The sequence below is a fragment of the Patella vulgata genome, chromosome 2 (genome assembly GCF_932274485.2).
Source record: "Patella vulgata chromosome 2, xgPatVulg1.2, whole genome shotgun sequence".
Classification (NCBI taxonomy): Eukaryota; Metazoa; Mollusca; class Gastropoda; family Patellidae; genus Patella; species Patella vulgata.
The window spans coordinates 57,118,398-57,139,558 of NC_065880.2; the positions used below are offsets into that span (position 1 = coordinate 57,118,398).

General features: G+C 36.4%; 1 long non-coding RNA gene across 1 annotated transcript in view; it reads right to left on the minus strand.

Annotated features, from left to right (window-relative positions):
* Positions 1-21,161, minus strand: part of LOC130010430 (uncharacterized) — a 62,017-nt gene that overhangs the window by 25,974 nt on the left and 14,882 nt on the right. The window contains exons 2-3 of the long non-coding RNA XR_007675413.2: positions 5,992-6,155; positions 4,996-5,219 (exon numbers count right to left, since the gene is read on the minus strand). This is a non-coding gene — a long non-coding RNA (uncharacterized LOC130010430). The remainder of the gene's footprint in view (positions 1-4,995; positions 5,220-5,991; positions 6,156-21,161) is intronic.

The window sequence follows — 21,161 nt, forward strand, 5'->3', positions numbered from 1 at the left end:
TTGTCGTTAGAGCATTCACAAGGTACAACAAAGTGAAACAAGGGCCATAACTCTAGAAGAAATTAATGGAAATTGCTGAAATTTGCTGAAATTCAATAGGCTTCTTCATTTCACTAATTTAAATGATGAATATCAATTTCAAACTGATCGGATGATAACTGTTGTCATTAGAGTGTTCACAAGATTCAACAAAGTGAAACAAGGGCCATAAGTCTAGATTAATTAACGGAAATTGCTGAAATTCAAAAGGCTTCTTTGTTTTACTAATTTAAATGATGCATATAAATTTCATACAGATCGGTTGATAACTTTTGTCGTTAGAGCGTTCACAAGGTGCAACAAAGTGAAACAAGGGCCATAACTCCAGAAGAAATTAATTAAATAGGATTCTTCATCTCACTAATGCAAACAATATATATCAATTTCAAAACAATCAGATGATAAATTAAATGTAGTCTGTAGAGTGTTCAAAAGAAATTGTGGACGATGGATGGACGGACGGGGCGACGGCAATATACGTCTACATTTCCATGTGGGCGTATAAAAATGAATATAATACAGATTATTGTTTGTTCATTCACTATCTGGAAGTAAAAATAGAACAATGACATATGAAACAAGTCAACAGTGAGACAGACATTTCCCGCTTCCATCCCAAAATAAATAGTTGACATTCATCAATTACTTGGACATTTATCTTTTTATAAAGCATCCATCAATCATATTCTGTACCACACTGATGACCTGAGCAGAAAATGCTCATTACTGAACTTATTCATGTTATTTGATGTGATGAAAATATTATCACTCTCACTCAATTAGAATCAAAGTTATATGTCCCAAAGACTTGATCAATCAAATTGCTAATCACTGCTTAACCTAAGCAGAAAATGGTCACCAGTGCACAGTCAAGACATTCATGTAAAGAACATCTACACCAAGTTTGAACATTCTACCTCAATCAAAGGCAGTGTTGATGTGTTCGACAAAGTTAGCATTATTTTAGAAATACTTGAAACCAATTTTGATAAAATTTTCAGAATAAGCACCAAATGATTTACTTAATCACTTAGCATCAACATTTTTCCCGATTTCAAAGATTTACACATCTTTATAAATCTCCTTGATCTTTGGGGTATATTCTATGCCCGGAATAACTTGATTGAAGTCTGAAAGTCGGGGGGCGGCTTTGGATATATACAGGGGAATTTGGGGTTAGTCTTCTGGAAGTTTTTCTTTAAACCTGTAACAGGTTATTCTTCCAGGGTAGGGGGTTTTTTTTCCGTAAGAAAACATGATCTAAGGTTTTTCTTATGGGAATTCTGGGATATTTTCATTTTGCGTACATGTAAACATAGACGGTTTATAAGCAAGATAAATAAAGTCCTCGACTTCGGTTAAGCTGGGGAAGAAAGACTTGAGAAAAAAACACTCAAAAAAAAAACGTCGGTCCGCCGGCCTCAGTTTTTCTTTTTCTGTGGTTATTTTCTGCAGTCTTTCTTTCCCCAGCATAACCTCAGTCTCGTGCACTTAAAAACTTCAATTTTGTGACGTGACTTTAAAAAATATAAAGATACTGAAAATTGTAGGGACGAGATAGATTTTAAAGATTGACTTACGTTTGCAAAAAAGTCGCACTTACAGTGAATTTTAACTCTTAGAACCAAAAATGCTGTAAAACCGGCTACGACATTGTAGTGCATAGTCTTAAAATGTCGGTCTTGCAGCTTGTGGGCGTGTCTTCTGACACCCTTCCTTAACAATAAGAAAAATAGCCAATAACTTTGGGTCTTTTGTAATAGTGACTAGCTCTTATAATGAACTATAATGGCTAAGATATTGATGGGTTGAATTACAGCAATGAAAGTGATTTTGAAAGAGAATATGACCCAGATTCAGACGAAAATAACAGCGATGATAACACTTGTACTCATCATAAGCAAGTTGTAATTATTGTCGATCTACATGGCCTGTGATAGTAATACTGGAATAGGGTGTGGTCGCGATATTAGTTCAAAACTGTTGCCATGATTGGCACTCAAAGGTAATGTATTGGAGATGAAATTAAATAAAAGTTCAAATTTCCGGTTAAATAACAATGTTTCATAATTTCACACAACTATAAATACATCTAATATCAAATTCACACCTAACATTTAGTTCCAATTAGAATGACGTCATTTTTCCAAACTTGATCGAGATTACTCTAAAAAGTTGATAGACGACAGCTATTGACAAATATTTTTAAACAAGCCAACAGTGAGGCTGATGTCCCTCGCCGAAATAAATAGATGACACATATTAATTAATCGCACATTTATTTTTTTCAAAAGTATCGAGCAATCAAACTATACAGATAGAATCAAGATTATCTTGTCCCAAAGCATCGACCAATAAAATTTATAAGCTCTGCTTGTTTTTCCTGTTCGTTGTATATATATTGTATTATGCTAATACGCAGTATTTAATAGTGTTGAAAATCGGATCGAAATTTGTGATCCGAATACTTTTGTTGGCTATCCGAATACTATTCGGATAATTCGGAGACGTGAAATTCTTGAACACAATTACATCAAAAGTTCATATACCGGTACTCATAATTTCTTACTTGTTTCAATGTTTATGAGTGTCTGTATGCCGAGTATGAAATCGTACTTTCGATTTGCAAATTGTTTGAGCCGCGAAGAAAAAAACGTGCCTACCTTTAGCCGTAATTATTAAGACTATCTATGACATCGGTCTGACATCCCAAAAAATCAATGAGGTGAAGGAATTTGTATAGTATAACTACTCCTGTTATCCGCACCCTCCCACTTATCATTTTGCTCAATCAACACGAATGAAAAAAGTAAAATAAAACCATGTGCCATTTATTTCGGCAAGGTCGTTTGCCTCATTCTGATAATCTACTACTATTGAACCAATCAGTGAGTGGGAATATACGTGACCTAGGTCGTTATGAATAAATTTCATTGTGGGAAGTCAAAACACGGTCTAAACTCGTATGGCGTAAACTAGCGCAGGGAATGAATGAATATTTTTTTTATTTAGACTACTGTTTTCGTTGCACTACATTAATAATTTTATTAGTTACTATCACTAAATAATATGCATAATGTTGACATTTATGCTCATGGAGCTGCGTACGTGATCAATTGCATTGGGGAAAATTTCAAAGTGATCAGACGTAAAAATGGCTAAATATAGAGCATACGGAATGTCAGAATATATTGTAACGAATAGTAAACGGATAGTAAAATGATTCGGATAACCCCTAATTTGTATCCGTTAACGAATATCCGAATAGTAGTTTCAACACTAGTATTTAATAAAATTTATTATTATGTTTATAGGTTTATTCGTTTTCATGTATGTTCTATATTTAAAGGGGAAGACCAACGATTTTCAATAAGGTTTCCATAAATAATAAATATATATTTAGAAATAATCCCTCCTATAACATATGCAAAAAATAATTTGCAAGCGAGAAATTAATTTTTATTAATACCGGAAGTGACGTAGTTGGTTCGACACGCTCACTGGTCACTATAGTAAACATACAAATTTGGAGCAAGTTTAGCCCTGTATTTTGTGATCGTTTCGCCGTTTGGCAGAAAATCTGATGAAAGGTAATCTTTATTAGGATATTAAGAACAAGAACTTACGGTGTTTTGAAGGTATAATATACAACGCGTTTGTGTAAATTAAGTTTCTAAACTGGACACTGTGACACAATTTAAGCCACATGGCTAATTGTTTACATCACGTGATAGCTGGCGCGTGACAGATATTAACCGAACACAAATTGGCAACCTATTCGGCTAGCGACCTATTCGACCGATCCAGCTGACAACCTGTTCGTTGGCAACCTATTCAGAATGAGAGCGCACCCCTTTAATATGATTGTGCCAACTTTTACTAATAATATTTCGAAAGCTTATTTAATCAGCTTTCGGAATATATTTAGTTGGATGTCCAGAACAGGTTGCCAGCTGGATCGGTCGAATAGGTCGCTAGCCGAATAGGTCGCCAATTTGTGTTCGGTTAATATCTGTCACGTGCCAGCTATCACGTGATGTAAACAATTAGCCACGTGGCTTAAATTGTGTCACAGTGTCCAGTTTAGAAATCGTTGGTCTTCCCCTTTAAGTGTCTGTGTGATAGAGTCTACTTAACAACGAATGTGTAGATCACGTGAGACGCATTACTACTGGAACGTGAGTGTTTTTCACACACACATGAGCGTTAACAATTAAGCCGTTGAGGCCAAGTTTTTAACTTGGACCCTCTGTTTACGTTTTATATAGTCAAGTTTGACTTTCTCCAGTTTTTATCGATCCATTTTTAATGATCGATAGTTATCACCCCATCAATAAACACCTACACCAAATTTGAACATTCTAGCTCAATTAGAAAGAGAGTTATTGTGTTCTAAAGTCTCAACCCTACTCCTTGTCAAGTACAACCGGGGAAACGAAACCACACCAATTGACTCAATGACAGACCTTATGATACAGCGCGCACATGCTAACCATTCGGCCATCCCCCCCCCCTCATTTTCAAAAGGAAGATAATTAGAAAGTTTTTGTTGCTATTTTTGGCTTAATCCATCCATTTGTAACAGATTCTGAAAGATTCAATCAAAATCTTAAAAAATAAAAAAAGTTATGCTCAGAATTTTAAAAGTTGTTAATTTTAAGCTTAAAATTAGGTCATACACATGTGTGCTAGAGACCACATTCTATTGGACAAAAACTTGTGAATTCCGAACACCTTCCAATTGGTGAAAATCGCATTTAAATTCATTAAAAAATAACAAAGTTTCCTTTCATGCCTAATATTGGTCTATGATGTCTCTTGCTGATAACATTTTTAAAGTTTTGGATATTCATTAATAGTAAAATTGTAAATAATAATAATAATCTTTATATAATTATAAACAATAGTTTTATACTACTAATAATTTATGTAACCTATTAATTTACAATTACATACCTATCAAGCCATGAGACTAAGACTTTCAAAGTTGTTAATAAATCTGCTATACCAGATAGAACTGATATTGATAGGCGTTTAGGATTACACGAAGATTGATAAACATTAGCTTTATTAATGTCATTTTCACCAGAATGGGCCTGTACTTCATTATGCAGACTGCGTGCTTTACATCCTAACTGAAGAGCCAAGTGTTGTAAATTCTCTGTTTCATGTCCGTATCTCTGAAGTGAAAAAGCAAAATAAAAATAACCATGGATAGTCCGAGGGCAGAACTTTCTTAGCACTTCATACAGAACTCAATGTTTGTCGCAAGTTACTATTTGACCCACATGCTCTGTGTTCTTGATTTATTGCCATTTCATGCTGTTACACTTTTTGTACTGTTTTGAGAGAAATTATCTGTCTGTTTTACATTGTGCTGTTTTGAGAGACTTGATCTCTCTGTTGTAATCCAAGTTTAGGATTACTGTGGATCATTACCATGTTGGATTATACCGATTCAAGGAATATTAATCCTGTCAGTTTTGGATCTTCAAGATCCTGTATAATTCTGCCAACTTCGGACATACTAGGGCAACGCCGAGAAGACAACTGTAACGGACTGTCTACAAACTACTACTTCAAAGCAGTAGAAGCACCGAGAGTAAAGAAGGCCTCAACTGAATACGGGTAAAATTGGTCTGAATACTGTAGGTAATCCTGTACATTGATTCTGATCAACGTTGTTATACTCGTAATTATACTCATTTGTCCCAATATCATTTTATCATTTGTATATACTATTAAATCATTTGCTGTGTAGATTTGTCTGATCAAGGTATTGGGTGGATCATGAATCTGTAAACTACAATCGATAATCAGAGATTGTAACATTATGCTTTTTTGACTCATATTCGTCTGTATTAATTAATGTTCCAATCCAAAGAATAGAGCTATACACCCTTTAATAAACGAAACCTGCTTGATAACTTGAGAAAGTGTTATTGCACATACCAATGTTCTTAGAAGATCAACAGCTTCCAATATAAGTTCTTGATGACCAAGTTTAATCACTTGTAATTTTTCTAGATCAGAGTGTGTCAACATTAATAATCTTCTTCCATCAATTTCATTGTTCATAAAATGTTCTACATATGGTACAATGGTATCATCTAGACCTAGATAATGAAAATAGTTAGAAATCAAATAGTTAAAGATAGGTTGCCGGGCAGCGAAACATACGCCCGCAGCAGTTAAATCGTGCGGGCAGTCAGCAAGTTTTTACTTTTGTTGGTAATGAAACATTTATAATACACTAAAATCTGATTTAGAGTAACAACTCATGGAGTAATTATCAGAAAAACATTAAAGATAGGTTCCCAGAAAAGTATTTATCGGGTGGTTATTTCCAATAAAAGTATGGCAATTTTGGTATATATGGAAAGTAGAGATATCCAATCTTACTAGAAAAATACTGGATTCCCTGAAAAACACTCATGTAAGGCCAAGGGTTCCCCTAATCGACAGCCCGTCGAATAGGAATACCTGGACGTGTGACATCGAAGGTTGCACGCGAAGATTGAGCGCTTGGTGTACATGTTGATAAACTTTATGAAGAGTTAGACGTACAACACTTTCTGAGATAAAAATCACAAAAAAAGACACGGGCAGTGGATAATCCGAGAATTTAATTAGGATTCGATATTTGTAATAAATAGTCAGCGATTAAAGACAACATCATCTTGTGTATACAATGAATTCTCCTCCGACTTCGCCCCCGTTGCTATAGGTACCGAGAGAGGTAAGTCAAGTGACAATCGGATATTAATTTTTTAGCCTTGAGAGCGGTCCACAATGTTTGTCAATGAGATCAAGGGCCATAACTCTGTGGGCGTATAAAAAATTAAAAATTTGAGGGGTGAAAGTGCAATAAGGCTCCGATTATGTTGATCTTCTGGTATTGGATTAGTCTTTACAACTTCACTAAGTGAATATCACTAAGCCAGGGACAGGATCATTACTGTGAACGGGTGCCAGTTAACTCGTCCACACGCAAACTCTTCCACGGTTAAGTCATCCACAACCATTGTTTATGTTGTCCACAACTAATGGTTGACTCGTACTGTGCTAGGGCTGCAACGATTCATCGATGAACCGCAATGTTTTAAAAATCTACGATGCACGATAAATCAATGGCCGTATCGTAATTCGTTATCCAAATAATAAATAAGTCCATGTGCAAAATAACTTTTTTACTTTCAGCTAGTGTCAAGAAGTTTATGACACATGAAGTGGCTTATTACACCTATTTCGTCAGGATTAAAATATCTGTCTGGTTAAGCAAGTCGTGCTGGAAATTAAGTTGGGTTCAAATTACACACTTGAATAATATACAGAAAAAAAACAACATATTAATATACTATTCAAAAAAAGTAGGGGATATTTGATTTTTAAGTGTTATTAAAGTCACCTAATGAAACTGACGAAGAAACAAATGACAAAATGAAATGAAGTTCACATTCATCGATTTATTCCAAATGATCGTTAGACTAAGTAAGGCACAGACTGACCATTATAAGGGTAAAATGATACCCGGGGTCAAACAGCAAAGTTACCACAGCATCACAACCAAGTCAGTAACGGGTAAATCCTCCTCTGTTTGCCAAACAAGCATTGATCCGACGTGGCATACTCCTAATGAGACGTCTAAGGTCATTTTGGTCCAGATTGTCCCATTCCTGTTGCAACGCAGCAGCAAGTTCTTGGACATTGGCAGGACGTTGTTGACATTGACGTAACCTCTGTCCAAGCATGTCCCAGACATGCTCGATGGGGGAGAGGTCGGGACTCAGTGCTGGCCAAGGTAATGTGGTGATGTTCTGTTGTTGGAGGTAACCTGTAACGATCCTGGCCCTGTGACATCTTGCGTTGTCATCCTGGAAGATGAAACGGCGGCCATGACGTCGTGCGAACGACACAACATGGACTGCCAAGATGTTGTCCCGGTAGTACTGGCCTGTAACACGCCCTGCAACAACATGTAAAGCCGTTCTTCCAGCAACAGTGATGCCTCCCCACACCATAACAGAACCACCCCCAAATCGATCATGTCTGATGACGTTAACGTCTTGGAAGCGCTCGTTTCGACGACGCCACACCCTCCTACGTCTGTCCAAAAAATCAACAGTGAACCTTGACTCATCTGAAAACATCACATTGCTCCAGCGTCGATTATCCCAGTGTTGACGATCCCTACACCAACGACGTCTTGTCTGAATGTGATGATCTCTCAAACAAGGGATCACGCGAGGACGTCGGGCGCGAAGGTGACCCCTATGCAGTCGATTCCGAATCGTCTGGCCACTCACTCTCACACCAGTGTCTGTTTGAAGACGAGCGCTGATCTGATTTGCTGTGATGACACGATTTCTCAAGGCCAAGGTACGGATAAATCGATCCTGGGCTTGAGTTGTCGCCCTTGGTCGACCTGAGCGTGGTCTGTCCTGTACAGATTGTGTATCACGGTATCTGGACCATAGCCTGCTTATGACAGACTGAGAAACATTCATCGTCCGCGCCACAACCGCCTGTGTTGTGCCGATCTGTAGCATGCCAAGGGCACGTAACCTTTCATTTTGGGTAAGCCGACGCATATCAAAATTTGTTTTCTGGTCACTAAAACAATTAAACTGATGTTTCCACCCTGGAATTCAATGCCACAATGACTGTAACATTCAAAGTCAGAGTCGTGCAAATCTTGGGTTGGACCCCCATGATGATCCCAAGCATCACCTGCATTCCATGCGGTAGCTATTGGTGCGTTTGGGCGTCACATGTAACTGGAAATGTTTCTTCTGTTAGGTTCTATAGTGACTTTTTTCGTAGTCATTTGCATATTTTAGTATTATGCCCCCAAAATCAAATATCCCCTACTTTTTTTGAATAGTATATCTAAGCAGCAAAAGAAACGTCAGGTTGGTATGTTACTCTGAATAGACACATTGCATAAAACTTGCCAAATGTTTCTATTGTATATTTGTGACCACATCTCCAACTTTACCTCAGCAATAAGACTCCTTCCCAAACACAGAATTGAACCCAGGAAATGTTCTCAAAAAAGCAACCTGATTTCTGAGATGGTAATGTGTTCTCCATGATTTTCAGGTAACTCATGCTGCATGTGCTGTTCACTGGGACCAGCCCTATAAAATGCATCCCCATGCCTGGTTGAAACATTCACACTACAACGTCAGCTGCATGCCACGAGTCACGACAGCTCAGAGGAACCAGGCGCTTGGAAGACTCGATGCAGGCCACACTGAACAAGCCACTGCCAATCACTTCCAGGTCAATGTTCGGAACATCTACAGGCTTCAGCAACACTTTCAGGCCACCAACACCACGGATGATCGCCCCCAAACTGGTAGACCAAGGGTTTCCACAAGACCGCCATGTTGTGCGACAGCAGCACATGCACAGGCATCTGAGACAGCACGTCAGACAGTGGGAACACACGAAAGACCCATCAGTACCGATACAGTGTGTTGACGTCGCACCAGAGAGAACATCCATTGCCGTAGACCTTACTGTGGACTGATCCTCACCCCTCACCATCAACGTGAACGTCTTAGTCTACAGTTTGCCCACCAACACCAGAACTGGTGACACAGGCAATAGAGAACTGTTCTGTTCACAGATGAAAGTCGGTATTGCGTATCAACTGCAGATGGCAGGACCAGAATATGGCGTCGACGTGGCCAGCATTATTCTGACCAATGTGTCGTGGAATGAGACTAATGGGGAGGTCCAGAGAGTAGTTCCTGTGGTGTTCCAAAATCTTGGTCAAGGGAGAGGAGGCAGCATCACAGCAGTGCGCTACATCGATCAAGCTTTCAGACCCCACGTCATACCACATTTCGCACGTCATCGAAAGGTTTTCCAGCATGACAACGCCCGTGCCCACACCACCAGAGTTACTTGGGACTTTCTACAGCAGAACGGTGTCAACGTTATGCACTGGCCAGCCCTTAGGCTTAGTCCTGACTTAAAACCCGATTGAACATCTTTGGGATGAAATTCAGAGGAGATTTAAGATACATTAGGTAAGAGTTTTGTAAAGAGTTGGCCATTCTTGCTATAATAATTCAAAAATAGATGATAAAAAAAGAAAATGTTGAAAATTTCAGTCAAATTACTTTGATCTGAACAGAATTGTCACTGTTGGAAGTTTGGACTAGAAATAGGCATCAATTGTGTCTGCACCGTCTATGAGAATTGGCGATCGTTTGACAGACGATAACTCCACCCACATATTCTCAATTATCAAGTAACAAGCTCTATGGCTATGGTAGCCTCGCTTGGCAGGCCTTTCATCACCAGTTTCCGGTAGTGACATCAGTGACTAATGGTAAATGTTAGCTTGGTCCGCCATTTATTGATTTAATTTTTAAATGGACGACTGTTTAAATCCAAATGGATATCCAAGCGATCCAAGGGTCTACACAGTTGATTTTGAGCTTGTTGCGTAAATAAAAGTCTAATTAATAATTTCTATAACATCTGAAGCCTAAATAAAGACTTGCAATAGGCAGATTTAGCTCTTGCATAATGTATGTTTAATAACATTGTACCGAGATCAAATACAGCCGATGGATTGCGCCAGGCTTTTCTGAGAGTGTGGTTCCAGGTGCCAATGGTGTTCATCAATCAACTATTTATAATGCTTTTGAAGCTGTAATGTTTTATGTGCATATTTTGTATTTAGTGCGTTTGCTGATGGTGTTTGTCAGTCTGGTCAACTCCATGTACAGACGCTGCGCTGCTGTTACTGACATTCGCGGTGTACACACCAGATACTGATGTATAGACTGTGTACAGACTCTAAACCTTCTCGTAATGTCTTGGAATTGTGATGAATTAATCACTAAAGTGTCAACATACTGTTCACAAAAAATTGCTTTGATCCATTAAGTAAGTCGTTTACTAGAATGATTTGATTAAAGTGACTCTCCTGATTTTGAAATCGTACTGAGGTTTTTCTTATGCTGTTTAGTATATATATACGTCCATAATATGCGATTTGTGATAATATTACTGTATATAAGATAACAATGGTGATTTGTACATACCGGTACTACATACATTGATCAGTAGATTTTCAAAGTATATTAATATTTGATATTAAAATCTTCGTAACGTTATTTCCTTTGCTGTTCCGTAATCTATGACTGACCTGACAATGAGAAAGCTTTTCATTGGCTGAAATTGTTGTGGCAATACGATCCAGCCAACTGAAATTTTTTCATAATGAATTTACCAAATTCAAGTCACACGATTGACAAAAGCAATATTGAGATCGAAATACCAAGTACATAAGTCACAAGTAAAGTATGGGAGTTTTTAGGATTTCCCGTTTAGCATGACAGCAATGAAATGCGGTCAGTTGACCAAGAAAACACTGGTCACATTTAAAGTAAATCATAAAAGTAGGCCTTCAAATTTCACAGTGAAAGACTGTCAAAATTTAACAGCTTTTCTTAAATTTATTTCCAATATCGTGATATTAATCGTATGAATCGTGATATTAATCGTATGAATCATGATGCGCATCGTATCGTGGCCTGGCGTATCTTTGCAGTCCTAACTGGTATAGGTGTTAATTGTATGGAATAAATGTTAAATCACATGTTTATAATTGTTTTATTTACCCAATAATCAACTAGCTTGGTTAATTGATCCTGGCCGAGATAACTTCAACAATATTTTTGTAATTTAACAGCTTTTCTTAAATTTATTTCCAATATCGTGATATTAATCGTATGAATCGTGATATTAATCGTATGAATCATGATGCGCATCGTATCGTGGCCTGGCGTATCTTTGCAGTCCTAACTCGTATAGGTGTTAATTGTATGGAATAAATGTTAAATCACATGTTTATAATTGTTTTATTTACCCAATAATCAACTAGCTTGGTTGATTGATCCTGGCCGAGATAACTTCAACAATATTTTTGTAATACAGTAGAATCTGTATTAAGCAGCCACCCAAGGGAATTTTCACGACTGACCGCTTAACGGGAGTGGCCTCTGAATAAAATCTCGGTGCTTTTGTGCTGACATCAATTAAATATTACGCTTGGGTGCATTGGAAGCAAACATCAATACTTGCATTGGTAAATTTGACCGTCGCTGAATCTTGCGGCGAACGAAAATTCTTTACTCAAGACTCGGACATAACTTCTGTAAATTTGTCATTTTGTACCAACCTTCGATACTACTGTCTACCATTGTGATGCATTCGATAACATTTATCCATTTTTGTGAAGAAAATCGATGAATTAATTTTATTTTATCAAAAAAAGCACATGGACAAAAAAACATCGCTGATTTTGTCACCGATTTACAGGGGGTGTAACTCTGTATGTAATATTCACTAGGGACCGGGTATCATTCAGATTTGATGAAAAAAGGAAAGAAACTGAGCTTACCATCTATAATCTAATACACATATTCAGTTAATAGATTGCCATGCAGAAAGTGTTAATACCATCAAGATTCATCAAAAACCGCCCAGTTTGTGCTACCGTTTAGTTTGACATCGGTTGTCTAGTTTATGAAACTAAATGGTCATAAACAGGATGACCAATATCAAAACTAAACTAAATGGTCATAAACTAGATGACCGATGTCAAAACTAAATGGTGTTTCTTAAACTAAACGGTAGCACAAACTGGGCGTTATTTGATGAATCTTGATGGTATTTAACACTTTCTGCATGGCAATCTATTAACTGAATATGTGTATTACTATTAGATTATAGATGGTAAGCTCCGTTTCTTTCCCTTTTTCATCAAATCTGAATGATACCCGGTCCCTAGTGATTATAGGAGGCGCTAAAACGTCTGTTTAAGAACAAGAAATTTTTTTTTTTTTTTTTTGAAATGGGGTTTAACGTCCTACTGTTCTGCTCCTAACCTGGGCTAATGAAGACGGGCATACGCCATACAGTGTGCTATGAGGGAAATTTTGCCCGGGCAGCGGCACTATCGCCTACTCTTATATCGAATTCCAACTGCCAGGGGATCTTTTACGTGCATTCCAATATATACACGGGACCTCGGTTTTTCGTCTCATCCGAAGGACTAGACAGCTGTCCTTGTCCGGCCCTCCGTCCTGCATCACTGACAAGGGGGAACCACGCCGAAAAATCTGGATGAACTTTCTCGGCCAATGCAGGGATCGAACACCCGACCTCCAGGCTAGCGAGCCAGCGCCTTACCCACGTGATCCCCAAGTGGAAATGGAAAAGAGATACTAGATGATCGTGACAAAACTCGGCTTCAGTCGGTACTTTATTTTATTCAATCAGTATCAAATAATGTGTTGTTACGCGTGAAAACAATGATCAGGTTAGTCGTTTTAATAAAACAAAAGATTAATTAACAGATAATCCAGGGTTTATTGTTATTTTCACATTTCTTTTTACCTGATTAGTGGGGGTCCAGTTAATTAACTACTAGTCACGGGATTAGCGGAAGTGTTACGAAGAACGACAAGATGCTATCATTCAACAATGGCCGTTGAATGGGCGATGTTTTGTTAAATTTATTAGTAAAATAGTAATCGCTGGCCGCGTTAGAGGAGTGACCATTGAATAAAGAGATGAAACAATAGAATTTTTACTGGGGGAATTTACCGTGACCGCTTACAAGGAGATGTCGCTGAATAGGAGTGGCTGCTCATACAGATTCTACTGTACTAATAAAAAAGACTTATTGTTTGTTGACTGGCGTTATGATTTTAATGTTTAGACAACATTTAATTCACTTGATATGAAATCTAATACAAGCCAACAGTGAGGCTGATGTCCCCCGCCAAAATTCCAAAATAAAAAGATGACACATATTAATTAATCGCAAATTTATTTTTTTCAAAAGTATCGACCAATCAAACCATACACTCAGTTTCACCAATCTCTATCAGATAGAATCAAGATTATCTTGTCCCAAACCATCGACAAATGAAATCGATTAGCTCTGCTTGTTGTCAGCTCGAAATGTTAATCATTGAACTCAGTCAAGACATTCACCTAATGAACATCTACATCCAGTTTAAACATTCACCTAATGAACATCTACATGAAGTTTAAACATTCACCTAATAGACACCTACACCAAGTTTGAACATTCTACCTCAATTAGAAGGAGAGTTATTGTGTTCCAAAGTCTCAACCAATCAAATTGCTTATCACTCTGATTACCCTCAGCAAAAAAAGTTCATTATCGAACTTAGTCATGGTATTGATGTAATAAAGCTATACACCAAGTGTCCTCACCCTCACTTCATTAGAACTAAAGTTATCGTGTCCCAAAGCATCAACCAATCAAATTACTTATCTCTGCTTACCCTATGCAGAAAATGCTCATCTTCGAACTCCATCAAGGCATTCGCCTAATAGACACCTACGCCAAGTGTGAACATTCTAACTCAATTAGAATGAGAGTTATTGTGTTCCAAAGTCTCGACCAATCAAATTGCTTATTGCTCTGCTTAACCTGAGCAGAAAATGCTCATTATCGAACTTAGTCAAGGTATTGATGTAATGAAACTATACACCAAGTTTCATCACTCTCACTTAATTAGAAATAAAGTTATCATGTCCCCAAGCATCAACCAATCAAATTACTTATCTCTGCTTACCCTAAGCCGAATATGCTCATCTTCGCACTCCATCAGGGCATTGACTAAATAAACACCTACACCAAGTTTGAACATTCTGGCTCAATTAGAAGAAGAGTTATTGTGTTCCAAAGTCTTATTGCTCTGCTTACCCTCAGCAGAAAATGCTCATTATCGAACTTAGTCAAGGTATTGATGTAATGAAACTATACACCAAGTTTCATCACTCTCACTTAATTAGAACTAAAGTTATCGTGTCCCAAAGCATCAACCAATCAAATTGCTTATCTCTGCTTACCCTAAGCCGAAAATGCTCATCTTCGCACCCTAAGCAGAAAATGCTCAATTAGAAGAAGAGTTATTGTGTTCCAAAGTCTCGGCCAATCAAATTGCTTATTGCTCTGCTTACCCTCAGCAGAAAATGCTCATTATCGAACTTAGTCAAGGTATTGATGTAATGAAACTATACACCAAGTTTCATCACTCTCACTTAATTAGAACTAAAGTTATCGTGTCCCAAAGCATTAACCAATCAATTTGCTTATCTCTGCTTACCCTAAGCCGAAAATGCTCATCTTCGCACTCCATAAGGCATTGACTTAATAAACACCTACACCAAGTTTGAACATTCTGGCTCAATTAGAAGAAGAGTTATTGTGTTCCAAAGTCTCGGCCAATCCAATTGCTTATTGCTCTGCTTACCCTGAGCAGAAAATACTCATTATCAAACTTAGTCGAGGTAATGATGTAATGAAACTATACACCAAGTTTCATTACTCTCACTTAATTAGAACTAAAGTTATCATGTCCCCAGGGCTGCCGACAACCAGTATCGCAGCGCAATTTGCGATACATATTTTGTCCGTTGCTAAGCAACTGCGAATCATTTATATGCCTGTCATTTTGGATATTGACACGAAGATTTATCCACATTTCTCAACACTTTCAACGTGTATATAATGTCAAATAAATTTTATAAGCAAAACTGAATTCTCCGTGTGACATTTTCTTCTCGAACTACCCAGACTCAATTCATTATACTATACACGTAATACAGGGACATAACTCTATGAATTGGGATTATTAAACCAGAAATAGGGAATCAAGTAGTACCACTCATGTTGCAAGACATAACAATTTCGAGTAATTATATCAGTATTCAATTTTAACAAAATAAATTCAGTGTATCCCCCACGTATTGCCAATAAAATATAAAAAATAAATACGTGTAAACGTATTGTAAAATGAGAAATCAAAGTAAGAATTCCCGTAAAATATTATTGTCTAGTTAATCGAGATTATTCCTAAAAAACTGTGCGCGTCCGATTGAAAAAAAAATAGTAACACACGATAAAAAGCAGACAAAGTTGTTTTCTAACGAAGAAATAAGAATTAAAATGAGTGGGACTTCGGAAGCCACTGCCAAGAATTGGCTTCAGGCATAACCAAAAGTCTACATTCAGAAATGTTCACAGCTACCTGTACTGTAGCAGTGCTAAAATTCTAAAAATCTTAAGAATGAAATCTAATCATTTGTTATAAATTAAAGTAATCTTGTTATTTAGGTGTTTTATGTTGAAACCGAAAAACTGCTAATCAATTTTTAAATTTGCTAATCAAATTTGGCAAAATTGGACTTTTTGATTAGCAGTGCTGCTAATCATCTGTGAAAAATTACGGACAGCCCTGCATGTCCCAAAGCATCAACCAATCAAATTGCTTATCTCTGCTTACCCTAAGCAGAAATGCTCATCTTCGAACTCCATCAAGGCATTGACCTAATAAACACCTACACCAAGTTTGAACATTCTAGCTCAATTAGATAGAGAGTTATTGTGTCCCAAAAAGTGTGACGGACAGACCTCCACTCAACACAAACTAGGTCATTTTGGGACTAACATATTCATATGGTTTAATTTTATTTTGTTAATTCGCTTGCGCGTAAGGGTCTTTAGCAGTGGGAGGAAACTGGGGAATCGAAATCACGGCAGTTGACTCAATGACAGACCTTATGATAGGTGTGCACGTGCTAACCATTCGGCCATCCAACCCCCCATTTTCAAAAGGGAGATAATCAGAAAGTTTTTGTTACCATTTTTGGCTTAATCCACCCATTTGTAACAGATTATGAATGGTTCAAGTCGAAATCTTAAAAAATAAAAAAAAGTTATGCTCAAAATTTTAAAAGTTGTTAATTTTAAGCTTAAAATTAGGTCATACACATGAGTGCTAGAGACCACATTCTATTGGACAAAAACTTGTGAATTCCAAACACCTTCCAATTGATGAAAATCGTAACCCCCCCGAATTTCAAATAAGTTGTGACAAAAGTTGTTTTTTGTGTACAGAAATGGTGATTATTATTAATATTAGCTAATAATGAATATATCGACAAGTGAATGACATCATTCGTGTTTTTGTGCTTATAAAGAATAGCTTGAGATATCAGTTGGTTAAGTTTTATGGAATATGGGGTTATTAAAATTACCGATAAATGTGCTAATTGCTTGAATTGTCTTCATTTGCCAAGTGGCCTATTTTCACAAAGGCAACTTACTGGATCCACTCCCTGTGGACAAGTCAACCAATGTCTTGTGGACGACTCAGCCAGTACCATGTGGACGACTCAACCAATGTAATTTGATATATGTGGACGACTTAACTAGAATTTTCGTGTGGACAAGTTTGCTTGTGGACGAGTTAACTGCATGGCATTCCTTTGAACCTGGCGTTTGAACTGATCAGCCATTACTAGACTCGAACACGCACAGACTGCAGGTTTTTTTAATTGCAAAATTCTACTTGTAAATCATGTTGAATTATTATTAATTTGTGTCAGATACGGCGAAAAATGATTACTTTTGCCAAATTTTGGTGAAAAATAAAGAATCACAGTGAAAACTAGACCTGCGAAGCAGTAATAACGGGTTTCACCGGTGCCACGTTACCCTTGAACTTATGTCACTTCCGGTGCCATGTTATCCGTGAACTTATGTCTCTTCCGGTATCAATGATTCCGTTAAACAGATTTCCACATAAGCATTGCACAAATAGACGCAGAATCAACCAAATCTAGCAATATCAATTGCATCTATACATTGTTACCATGTGTTACATATGTCAAAAAAGTGATCCTGACAAAATGTGTTACTACATGTAACTTACTGATCAGTTAGCTAACTTTCTAATGGGAAATTAAAATGGGAAAAAAATCTGTAAAAGTCATCCTGACAAAATCGGTTATTTCTCGACAAGGGAAGATGCTAGAAGCCATTGTTGGACATCTATATGATCGTATTGATCCCATCTATATGTCCATTGGAATCAAATATCATAATGTTAAACGAATAATAAATATAACTCACTTAAAGATACATTATGGGAGATTTGGTAACCAGTTGGCAGTTCTCACTATAATTGTTAAAAACTAGATAATGTAAAGGCAATTTGGTGAAAATTTCATTCAAATTGATCCACGATAAACCGAGAACTAAGCCACTGAAATTCCCATAAGCCCCGGTCATCATTACTAAAGTCAGTACGATAAACACCATAGTCTCGATTATCCATTTAATCGTTTAATCGAGAAGGAAAGTTATGCAGTAAATCGGCTTACAATCCACTAAAGATCGCAGGCTAGCACTGCCATCTAGAGTTGATTATGGCCTGGATAGGTTAATTAATGTCTAATTAATAATTTAGATAACATTTCAGGCCTAAAGAAAGACCTGCAATAGACAGATTTAGCTCTTGCATAATGTATGTTTAAAAAAAGATTTTGTTTTGAAAGTTGAAAATATAGTTTTTGCCCAAATGACATTACTTGCGGTGATAATGAAAATGTTAAATTAGTTCTATGAAAACATAAATGGCATAAGGCATCACATGGTGAAAATTTTATGAAAATCAAATAATAATTTACACTTTTATAGACCAAAAACCTTGAAAAGTGACTTCAAGAAAATCGTCTATTTCTCTGCAACCGTACAAGTTATAAACGTTTTTGTGCTATCTGTATGATCGTATGGGTTAATTCTATTTGTTGATTGGAATCAAATCTCATAATGTTAGAAACATTACAGATCAGGCTCGTTTGAATAAAATATCTGATTTGAATGCTAAAAATACAGTTTTTGACCAAATCACGTCATTTCCGGTGATAGTAAAAATGTTGAATTGGCATGACCTAGTTCAAATTGGCATTAGGCTTCAAATGGTAAAAACAAATTGAAAATCGAATAATTGATTCTTTTACAGGCAAAATAATGTGAAAAATGACGCATGCAAACTTGCTTATTTCTCGGCAACTGCGCATATTACAAATTAATTTCCACATACACTCTCTTCGTATGGATTATTGCTACGAGATTAAGAAAGTTACGAAGAAATATTTTGAAAAATGAAGACGCTGAATGGGTTGTAAATAGCTTAATTTTACACCTTTTTTCAACTTTTAATCGAAATACCCGAAAACGAAATCAAAATTAAAAAAACTGAGTCCGATGTTTTGTGCACCTTTGTATGGTGCATCCTTTTGGTAATATCAAATTTTGAAAAAATAATATTTGCTTTCAAAAAGTAGTACCGAACTGTCAAAATTATAGTTTTTGTTAAAATTATGTCACTTCCGATGGCGATACCGACAGAAAACTCAATTGGTAACAAAAAAAATGACATTTTGGAAAAAGGAGCATATGAACTTTGTTTTAAACAAATCGAACAATACATGTAAATAATCAATCTAGGACCGAAAAACTGAATTAGCAAATGGCAGCTAACGCAAATTACTGAGCCCTGGATAAAATATCATAAAGAAATATTCGTTAGTAAAAAAAAAATTTGTAAAATTTTAAATTTTCAAAATTCCGCGTCTAATATTTCCGAAGATTCATATAAAATCTAAAATCTAAAGACCCCTAGCTATGTGCCTTGTCTCTGGCTATGTCAAAATGAATCAAATGTTAAACGAAAACGAAATCGAGATTAAGAAAACTGAGTCCGATGTTTTGTGCACATTTGCATGGCGCATCCTTTTGCTAATATCAAATTTTGAAAAAATAATATTTGCTTTCAAAAAGTGGTACCAAACTGTCAAAATTATAGTTTTTGTTAAAATTATGTCACTTCCGATGCCGACAGATAACTCTATCAGTAACAAAAAAAATGACATTTTGGAAAAAGGAGCATATGACATTTGTTTTAAACAAATCGAACAATAAATAATCAATCTAGGACCGAAAAACTGAATTAGCCAATGGCAGCTAACGCAAATTACTGAGACAAAAATTGTTCACATTTTTGTTCACATTTTTTCTCAAATCAGATGACCCTTTAACCCTGGATAAAATACCATAAAGAAATATTCATTAATAAAAAAAAATTTGTAAAAATTTAAATTTTCAAAATTTCGCGCCTAATATAAGCGAAGATTCATTGAAAATCAAAAATCTGAAGTACCATAGCTATTCACCCTGTCTCCGGCTATGTCAAAATGTACCAAATGTTAAAATCCGTCGATTATTGTAAATATTATGGCGACATTTAAAAAAACGACAACTTCGGCGATTTCGGACATTTCGCATTGTCACAGAATGTTCGAAATAGGTTTAATCTCTAAGTTATGCTGACTTTCCTGTAAAACCAAAGATATCGTACAGATCCGCCAAGTAGTTTCTGAGATATGCTCAAGTGGAAAATAAAACGGTCAACGTGTTGGATGATTGTTTTTTTGGTAAAAACAATCATCACTAGAACTGCGATGCAGTAATGACAGGTTTCACCGGTGCCACGTTACCCTTAAACATATGTCATTTCCGGTACCAATGAAACCATTAAACAGGATTCCACATAAGCATTGCACACATCAAATAAAATGGACGCCGAATCAACCAAATCCAGCAATATCAATTCATTTTATACATTTGTTACATGTAAGCGTACAGTACTTCCGGTGATAATGAAAATGTTTAATTAGTTTTATGAAATCAGAAATGGCATAAGGCATCACATGGTGAAGATTTTATGTAAATTGAATGATAATTGACACTTTTATAGACCAAAAACCTTGAAAATTGACTTGTAGAAACCGTATATTTCCCTGCAACCGTACAAGTTAGAAACCATTTTCTGGTATCTGTATGATCGTATGGGTTCAATCTATTTGTTGATTGGAATCAAATATAATTTTAAAAACATTACAAATCAGACTCATTTGAATAACATATCTGTTTTGAACGGCTAAAAATACAGTTTTTGTCATAAATGACGTTACTTCCGGTGATAATGAAAATTTTAAATTACTTGTATGAAATCGTAAATGGCATTAGGTATCACACAGTGAAAATTTCATGAAAATTGAAAAATAATTGAAACTTTTATGGACAAAAAACCTTGAAAAGTAACCTGTTAAAAATTGCCTATTTCTCTGCAACTGAACAAGTTAGAAACCATTTTGTGATATCTATATGATCGTATGGATTCATTCTTTTAGTTGATTAGAATCAA